At 56.0% G+C, this 9,900-nt stretch overlaps 1 long non-coding RNA gene across 1 annotated transcript in view; it reads left to right on the top strand.

Annotated features, from left to right (window-relative positions):
* The first annotated feature begins 682 nt into the window (after window positions 1–682).
* LOC311429637 overlaps window positions 683–9,900 on the top strand; it is a 41,095-nt gene continuing 31,877 nt past the window's right edge. Inside the window, exon 1 of the long non-coding RNA XR_014688312.1 lies at window positions 683–777. This is a non-coding gene — a long non-coding RNA (uncharacterized lncRNA). The remainder of the gene's footprint in view (window positions 778–9,900) is intronic.

Genomic DNA, 9,900 nt, shown 5'->3' with positions numbered 1-9,900 from the left:
AGCGGCACGCACCGCGCTGCACTTTACCCAGCTTTTTTGGTTTTTGCACACCTTGTGCATGCAGTTTGCATCTACCCGTGGGATCCCGGGGCTGCTGCGTGTGCGCTGCCTCCCGGAGCTGTTGCATTTAACCCCCCCGGAGTTAAAGCACCCCCCGCAGCTGTTGCATCTCCCCGCAGGAGCTGCACCGCGCCGGGGGCGCGCACGATTCCCCACGGCCGCTGCTTGCGGGCGCGCTCCCGGCCAGCCGCTGCCTCGCGTGTGCGCGCCTGTGCGGGGGCGAGCAGCCCCCCCGGAGGCCGTGCCATGCCCGCCCGTGCCCCGCGGGCAGCCCCCCCGTGTCCCTCCCGCACCGGAGCGGGGCTGAGCCGGGGAGCGATGGAGAGCGGAGCGAAGCCAGCTCTCGGCTTTTAAACGCCGATCCGGCCCTTTTTGCCCCCCTTTTTTTTTATTTATTTATTTTTTTTTTAAATTTCCTTCTTCCCCCACACCCCCCCAAGTGATGCGGCTGCGGAGAAAGCAGCAAATCCCCCGGCTGTGCGCGCCCTGCCCGGGATGCTCCATCCCCGCCTGTGCCGCCCGGGTGCCTGCGCGGCTGGGAGCGCTGCCTAGGGGCGGCGGGGCAGGGGAAAACACGGCTTGAAGGGGGGGGCACGGGCCTGGGGGGGCCACCTCCGAGGGGCTGCAGGTGGCTTCGAGGCAGGGCTTTGGGGCTCCTGCCGCCTCGTGGGGCATGGCACGCGTGGGAGCCGGGAGCGCTCGCCCCTGCGGGAGCAGGTAGGTGCGTGTGCGTGTGCGTGTGCCACATTTGGGGCGTGCGGCTGGCTGGCGTGTCCCCTGTTCTCGCCCTCTCCGAGAGCTCGGAGGGGGAGCAGGGAGAAGGGGGGAGGACGGCTTTCTCCCCCCTGCCCGAGCCCCACGGTGGGGTGGACGCCTCCCACCCGAGGATGAAGGCGAGGGGTGAGTGCGAGGAGGTGGGGAGGAGAAGCGGCCGGGGGGGAAAAAAATCCCACATGGGGAGATGGGAAGGGAGAGGGGTGCTCCCCTCCAATGTGCATGCCTCTGCGTGTGTGTGTGTGTGTGTGTGTGTGTGTGTGCAGTGCTGGGGCTCGGGATGCTGAATAGGTCCAGGGCTTGCAGCTGGGCTTGAGTGCTCTGCTTCTGTTCAGACTCTGCAAGAGGAGGGGATGTGTGCGTGTGATGGATGTACGTGTGTGTGTGTGTGTGTATACATCTGTATGCACAAATAAATCCATAGGTACATGCATATCCCCCATAGATATAGCTATAGATGTGCAGACACCTATGGATATCGCTCGCAATTAGGGTGGGGAGAAAAACACAGCCTCACCCCGCAGCCCCCTGCCTCCTTGCAAACTTTGTCGGGGAGCCTTTGCAGCCGGCGATGTTCCTGCGTGTGTGTGTGTGTGTGTTTGTGTGTGTGTGCACGCGCTGCGCGAACGTCTGCCTGGTTTGGATGCAGGGGAGTGAGTAAATCTCTGCTCTGCTCTCACACCGCTCTGCTGGGAGGCTGGCTGGCTGCAGAAAAGTCATTGCGTGGCGTCTGGCGAGTGCGTGTGCGTGGCGGTGGTGGCGGTGGTGGGAGCTGGCTGTTTGCGTAGGGGCCCAGGACAGCTCCTCGGGTGCATACGTATGTGCATGTGCATCGCTTGCAGGGCATCTGCCTGCCCGGTTATTCCGCCGGGGAAAGCGTGCCCACATTTTTATGCATAAGGATCCTCCTGCTTTGGGGCACGGGATGGGGGGAGGAGAAGCTGAATGAATGAATGGGAGCAAGAGGAGGGGGAAGGAGGAGGCGTGGGGGTGGGGGAGAAAGGCGAACAGACGCATCCTATTCTCATCCTAGGACAGGCAGGAGTGCACAGCTGCTGCTGTCCCCATTCCAGAGCTTGGATCTGGTTGGGGAAAGGCAGCATAAATCTGCTAATGCTGCAGCAGGCAGCATATCTGGGAGCTGCTCTGCGTAATGCCCTCTTGTGCGTGTGCTGCCGTGGCTCCCCCCCTACCCCTGTCCGCAGGCATGCATGCCAGCACACGTGTGTGCGCGTGTGTACGCGGGAAGCAGGCTGTGCACGAGCAAAACATGCCTGCAAACATCCTGGTGAGCATCTGGAGAAGGAGGTGGTGGGGAGCAGAGCACCGCTCGGGCGCTGCGGGCGCAGGCATCTTGCAGCCGTGCTCCGTTTGCACCCTCACGCAGGCGCCTGCTGCTGCCGGGGGCCGGTGCGTACACACGAAGTGGGTGCACATGTGCAAGGCCGGGCTCGGGAGCTGCTTCCTCTCCTTTTTTTACCCCTTCCTAAAGGCTGGAGAGCACAAGCCTTCTGCCCACCTTGGAGGTAGAGAGCTATCTTGAAGCAGGGACGGGGAGAGCGCTGCTGATGTTGGAGGAGGAGGAGGGCGATGGTGATGTGCAGGCGAAGGGAGCGTGTGTGGATGTGTAGGGGGGGGGGGGCCCGCGTCCCTGGAGGGGGCCTGGGGGACCAGGCAGCCTGCATTGCCTGCTGCGAGCCAAGGTATTTGTCATGCACGGGGAGGTGGGAGGAAGAGGGAGTGTGTGATGTGGGGGTGCCGGGTGGAGGGGGTGGACTGGTGCTGTGCCGGGGTACGGGGGGATTGGGGGTGACCCCCTCCCTCCTGCCCCCACCCCGTCCCCACGCACCCCGCCACTCCTGGCTCCGGGCACACGCAGCCCAGCAGCATCACTAATGCAATATTCCAAGGAAGGCTCATTTGCATGGAGCATGCATTATTAATTTATTTAAATACAGCCCCCCTCCCGCCTCACCCCCCCCCCCTCTCCGTGCAGACTGTACCAGCAGCGGTGAGGGAACTGCAGGGACCGGAGGGCTTCTGCCGCGGTGCCAGGGGTGAGAAGCAACCACTCCAACCCCACCGATTTCCCCAGCCTAAAAACCTTCCCCCCCTAGCCCTTTTCCCACCCACCACCATCCTCACCCCATTATTTCCCCCTCCTGCTACGTGCTTGCTGTTCAGGGCACCGAGCCCAGCAGCAGGCAGGTTTGCCGGGATGCGGGGAGCTGCCTTCATTGCTCTCCCTCCCCATCAAAAACCATGCCAGCAGCCGCGGATGCGTGGCCTTTCCCTCTTTTTGCCCAGCTCCAGGAGAAGCGGGTATCTGGGGGTGCATTGCCTGATCTGGTGCAAAGCCACACCGTGGAGCAGGAGCCGCTTGCGGGGCAGTGAGGGCGTTTGGGGCAGCGGGGGGGATGCTGTGAGGTGTGGTGTTGGCTGTGGGGCAGCCTGCGGTTAAAATCGGAAAGGTAAAACCGCAGGCAGGGAGGAGGGAGGGTGGCAGAGCCGTGATGGTGGTCGTTCCTCCCTGGGTCGTGTCCGAAATCAGCTGCAGCTCCAGGCAGGGAGCAGCTGCCTCGCCTGACCCCGCTGGCGCCTGGCGGAGCATGCTGCCCACCTGGGAGCAGGGCTCGTGGTCAGTTCGGGGCCTGCCGTCGGCAGCCGTGGCAGAAAATATCACTACGTTTGCTGAGACAGAGAGACCTGGCTGCTCTCCCTCTTAGCCCAAATGTGTATATATTATATATATATTTATTTGCCTCACGTTGGCAGAGCTGCGTCCGTGCCCCTGTGCTCCCCACCCAGCATGGCAGCTTTGTGTCTTTCTTGTCGACCCACGGCCTCCTCTTTAATAGGGCAGACCCCACAGCAGGTTTTGGGTCTCCTGGCAGCCCGGAGGTCCCCAGCCATTGCCCGAGATGAACTGCTTTGTTCGTGAGCAGGACCGACCAAATAATTTGCTGTTGCTGAGGAGAAATGACCTCATTTGCTCAGCACTGACAAGCCAAGAGGAAGCCCAGTTCCAGCCGACCAGCTGAGGTACAGAAGGAGGGGAGGGAGGTTGTCACTCTCTCCCCGGCATTACGAGGGGCTGGAAATAAGCTGCTAGGAGCCAGGTGAGTGACCAGAAGGGTCTGTGAAGGTCAGGCCCATCCACCCTCCTGCACTGACCCAAGCGAGGTGCCAGGGCTAGGCCTTCCTGCCCGCGGCCACCCCATGAGCATGTCTCCAGCCCTTTGGCACATAATTTAGTTCCAGGGGATGCTTTGTGGCATCACACGTGAAGTTAACACCTGCCTGAGTGGGTATGCCATGGGGGAAGTACAGTTTGCAAGAAGCCACGGGTGGTTTTGACTCCTGTAGCTGTCAGTTTTTCGGATAGCACAGGGATGGAGAAGGATCCCTCTTTCTGCCACAGCTGGCTTGTGGGGAAATCCCTTCCCCTTTGTGCTCCTCAGCACCCACATCGCTTCTGAATGGGTTTTGGTGATAAGCTAATCACCACTGAAGGCACTATGGACATGCAGTCTGTGTCCCAGGATGATGTACAGGCTACCAGCTGCCTGAAGGCAAGGTGTCATATGTTTATCTTCATTCTTTCCATGGCTCATGAGCTCAGTCTGTGGACCAGATGGGTCAGAGCTGCCTGTGTATTTTAGGTTACTACGAGGGCTCTGTGAGCTCTCCTTTCTCTGGGAATGTCAGCGTATGCATGAGAACATGGATGTGTGAGCAGGGAAAGAAGCAGCTCTTTCTGCTAGGCTTTGTCTGTCCCACCTTCTTGCATGCACAGGTTACATGTGTTTGTGCAAAAAGTCTGCATGAGGCCACCTGTCATTCCCTTCTTTATGGCTTCATCTGTATTACCTACATGTATGTGCATTTATTTCTGATATGAGTGTGTGTGTAATGCACCTTTTTCATGTCTTGGACTTGATCGCTCTTCTCGAGGTTTGTGAGTATGTGCTTGTAGCTGTGTGCTATGTTCAGCTGGATGCCATCCATCCTCCCTGCCCATGTATCTTCTCCTCTCCCTGTCCCTAATGCTTCTTCAGCTCCCGGGGGAGAGGTCCTGTGCGTTTGGAGATAGTCCTGAGATGTATTCCCTGGTGCCACATGTATGAAGTGAGCTAGCTTTTCTGACATCTGTGTGCTCGAGTACATCCAGAAACATCAAGCCTTGAAGCACGAGGCAGGTGCTTCATGTTATTTCCAAGGCTGTAGTGAGACCAGTCTGGAAAACCTGGCATGCAAACCTGGGTGCTATTCTAGTCGAAGGAGGGTGATAAATTGGAGGGAATTCAGAGAAGAGAAACAAAACATGATGAAAGGGCTGGAGGGACTTATGAGGAGAGATTAAAAGGACTAAATATGTAGAGCTTGGCTAGATGATGACACGACAATGGTTCACATGTATTTGAGGACTGTAAACACCGAGGAAAGGAAGAGATTATTCTGGGGGGCAAAGGATGGGCAGAAGTATGAGATGAGGCTGAGCCAGGGGAAGAACCTTTGGAGGATGTGCAGAGACTGTTGTTGAGGGAGCACAGAGGTAGTACGAAAGGAAGGCGTAAATAGGGTTTGATGGAAGTGGAGGAAATTATTTCCTCCTTCTCCCCATGCTTTCTGCCTGGAGAGGTAGTCTAGGAAGAAATCCTGTGGGAATTGCCCTGGGTAAAAATGGGCTTTGCCACAAGCTTTCTAGAAGAGTACAGGCTAAGCTTTCCAGAATTAATGGTTCCCTCTTTCCAGGCAAAGATGGTTTGGCATGGGGACAGTGGGGTCAGGAGGATCAGGCTTCTCTCCTCTGACTCCCTAGTCACAGATGGCCCAGAATTGGGACAACAAGGTCAGGAGGATTAACACCCCTCCTTTTTTCTTTTTTTTTTTTTTTTCCCCATTGCACTCACAGGCCAGGAAAATTGAGTCAGATCATAATAAAAGGATTAGTGTGGAGAGGCTGCCGTGAATAGTGTGATAGACAGGTCAGGAAAATGGAAGGGAGTTCAAGGGGGGTTGGCCCCGTTACAGATGGTCTGCTGAAAGGGCTCTGTGCTTATCAGCAGGGAAAGGGGATTTGGTCTCACAAAGTTTGGAACAACGCATTGTAGGGACTAGGCACAGATGTTACCCCCAGCAAGGATCTGTACTAGGATGAGTGGTTGAAATGACCTCAGGCCTCCTTCCAGCTTTAGGGCAGGGGGAAAAGGCCCTTCTTGGAAGGGGGTCTGCTGCTTGTTCTGTTGTCCATCCATCTCCAGGAAGACCTCATGCATCAACACGATATTGGTGCTCATAGCTCCTACTTGTCCTTGACTTCTTGGTCAGTCTGGCTGGGGAAAGCCATGGGAATGTAGGAAGGATCTTCTGATCCAGGTTGGAGGTCCTTCTAGTCCAGTGTCTCCAACAGTGGCTAACACAGGATGACCAGAGCAAAGAGCATATGGACAGGGCAACTGTGTAGGAACACTTCCTCTGACCTCCCTTTTAGCCTCTAGTGATGTGTGGCTGAAATCTTGTGCTGGAAGATCTGTTGTACACCTCTTAGGTCTCTATGGATTTTTTTCTTCCATGACTTTTTTCCACCACTTTTTGAAGTCAATTCAAGTTTTAACATCCACAGAAACCTAGAGCAGGAAGCTCCACAACTTAAAAATGCAGAGTGCAATGAAACCGCTTCTGCTTGTCTTGAACCTGTTACATTCTTGTTTGATTTCCCGACCCTTCATTCTTGGGTGGGAAGAGACAGTCAATACCTGTCCCCTCTAACCTTCCTGTGCGGGTTTTATAGATTTCTCTCATGTTGCAGTCTCTTATCATCTCTTTTCCAGGTCCCACAGAGGTGAAGGTTTCGTCTCAGCTGCAGGGCACGATGTAGAGGAGGGGAAGAAGCTGGGGAAGGAGGGGAAGAAGGTGAGGGGATGGACAGGCCAGGGGTGATGGACAGGCCAGGGGTGATGGAGATCTGGTTAGGGCTCTGATCTGAGCATGATTAGGTGCTGTTCAGATCAGCGGAGAGGAAAGGGATGACTGATGGTGGGTCAGCCTGCAGACACAAATGTCTTGGGAAAATACAGGTTGGACGTGGTGCTGGTGTGATGTTCAGTGAAGGAGAGTGGGAGGAGAGGGTAAGAGGATGTGGACCAGATCTGAGAAAGCTCTCAAACTTAAGCACAGCACAGGGAGGTCTTGACCCATTTGAAAGAGATGCCCAAGAGTCATCTCCCAGGTCAGCACTAGGGTTTTGTAAAGCAGACTGAGAGATTCAGTGACAGAACCCTCACTGAAATTAAGATTTTCTCTTATTTCTTGGTTAGCCAAGACCCTCAGCCAGCTGATGGAGAAAAGACAAATGAAAATGGAACACCAGCCATCTTGTGGTCATTCTTCAAAGAAAATAGGTTCGGAGGGAGGAAATGGGCTCATGCCGGGATGAAAAAGCGTCTGGGAGAGGGCGAAACAACCTTCTGGGACTGGAGGGTTCAGGGAAAGAAGAAGGTATCTTCCGTAGCCCTTAGGACATCTGCCAAGGAAAGCTGTTCTGAGTGAGCTTTGAATTCAGGGCTGTGGGGGACTGAGGTGAGTGGTGGGAAGCCTGCTCAGATGCTGTCAGATGGAAACGAGGCCGAGGGAGGCAGTGGGGAGACCAAGGGGTGGTAATGCCAGCAAGGCTGGGGATGTGGGGAGAGGTTTGATGTGGTTAAGAGATGAATGCAGGGAGGTTTGAGTAGCATCAGGAGGAGAGACAGCAGTGAGGGGCTGGGGACAGAGCAGAGCTGATCTCTGTAGCAGCCACTGATGTCCTTAGATTTTGGTCTCTGCTCCCTGTGGGGCACCTCCTGTGGGGCAGGGAGCTCGTCTCCAGCTCCATCAGCCCCACGGGGCAGTGCAGCCTTCCTCTTCCTCACAGACCAGGGAAGGTGCAGAGACACGCTGCACCTCACCAGGTGTGTGTAAGGCTCTCATCCCAGTAGCCAAGAGTGGGGATGGCCAGGGAGAAGGCATTTCCCTTCTTAACTTCACTTTCTCCTGCCTGATACCCCATGCTGTTGTAACCTTTCTTTCCTTTCCTGCCTGCTCACTTAACACCGGCTGCACCCCGTGCCTCTGTTTGCTTGCCTTTAATCCACGGGATGGATCAGTGACAGACCCCCACTGTAATTTTTTAAATCAAAGCCCTTTATCTCGAATTGAGCAAGGTCGGGGGAAGCATCTTAAGGCATCAGCCGCATTTTCTATCTCTGCCTGAGAGCAACTTAAAGGATGGCTCAACAGGATTAGTAGAAAGCGCAAGATTGGACAAATGGATTTGGCAGGGGCTGGCTGGTGGGCCCGAGGGAGCGGGAGCTGGCTGTGCTGGGAAATGGGAAGGCCGGGCTCTGCTCAGGGCCCTGCTCTTCCCACTCCGTCCCCAGCCTGCCCGGCACTGCTGGAGGTGTGAATTAGCAGGCTGGGGGCACGGAAAACAGCCTGTCATTAGAGACGTCTTCCTTGGCTTGGCTTCTTCTCCCTCGTTTCCTCTCCACAGCCCTCCTGCGCCAGCCTGGCCTCGTGTCCTGGGGCTCTTTGTCAGCGGAGAGCACCCCAGCCCGTGCGTGCTGCCCATGGGGGATGCTCCCGCAGTTCCTGCACAGAAAAGGATTTGCATGCATGGTGGGGGAGAGCCATCCGGGCCTGTTTATTCTTAACGCTCTGCATTATCTCCATTAATAATGCCACCTCTGCCTCACATGCTAATTAAGACTCAAGATTGTTAATGTAGCAGGGAATTTGGGCAGAGACCACACAAGACTGGCTGGATTAAGTTAACCTTATGGACTGTTAATGGATCTCCTGGAGGGGCATTTCTGCCTAATGAGGATCCAGCTTGAATGGTAATCAGGGGCTTGCTCTGCCTGCTCAGCGGGGACCTTCAGCTGGAGGATGGGGAAAAGCATGGGCAGGAGCTGCTCACGGGGAAAGGGGGGAGGATGAGGAGGGAAAAAAGGGGTGCAGGGATGGGGGAAAAGACCTTGGGGTGAGGGAAGAGCTGAGGCAAATGGTGGAGGAGCTCCAGGCTGAGAGAGGAGGAGAGATGCTGGTGTTGATGCACTTGGGAAGCCCCAAGTGGCTGCTGGGGCTGGCCCGCACTGGTTGTGTTAAATTTTAATACAAAGCACTGTTTTTCCTGGTCGTGATTGCCAGCAGTGAAAAGGTCACCCAAACTGCCTCAGCATGCAGGGATCCTCTCTGAGAAAACCAAAAACAACAACAAAAAGCACCTGGGGAGATCCTAACTGCACCTTGGGCTGTCTTACCTGAGCTGTCTCAGCTTTAGATGGCCCAAGGACTGGATGTGAACCTCGAGTCTGCTTTGTGGTGGAAGTTTGGGGTTCGGGTGAAGGTTTGTGATGCAGTTCCTGGGGGCCAAGGACGTGGCAAGGGAATGGGTTCAGCTCAGGCTGCCCAGCGAGGTTTTCCTTCCTTTTCTGGCTCCTGGTATGGGAAGATCGCAGGGAACTGCGAGGAAGGGAGTTCCCTTGCTGTGTGTTGCTGTGTGGGAGTCGGTTCCCAGGGCAGAGCACGCTGCTGCCAGTGAGCGAGGGGAGCCGAGGGAAGGCGAGAAAGGAGAGGCAGAGACCCGGAGGAGAGGCAGCGCAGGAGCCAGACAGACTCTTCCACCCGGAGAGGTGGGATCCCTCCTCTGCGGACGTGAGCGCACCCGAGGGGGCACGTGGCACAGTTCTGTGCGTGCTCGTAGCATCACGGGGATGCTCAAGCTGCAGAGGTACACTAATACTGTTAGTATAGAGGTGCTGCCTGTAGGAAATGCTCACACACACGTGCACAAACACGGGCACACCACTCCCCGCGATCCCTGCACGCCTATGTGCACACATGGTGCCACGTTGTCCCTCTTGTCCCCTTCCAGCATTGGCTCACGCTCATGGAAACACTGATGGATGCACAGTTTTGCATCTTCCAGGTCTCCTTGCTCGCCAGCACAAAGCAGGCAAGCGAGGGTGAGGCAAAATAAATCCTTTAGAGATGAACAAGACGAACACCATGCAGATCTACATGTGC

This window comes from Aythya ferina, assembly GCF_964211825.1.
Source record: "Aythya ferina genome assembly, chromosome: 1".
NCBI classification, from domain to species: domain Eukaryota; kingdom Metazoa; phylum Chordata; class Aves; order Anseriformes; family Anatidae; genus Aythya; species Aythya ferina.
This window is presented reverse-complemented; position numbering and strand designations above follow the sequence as displayed.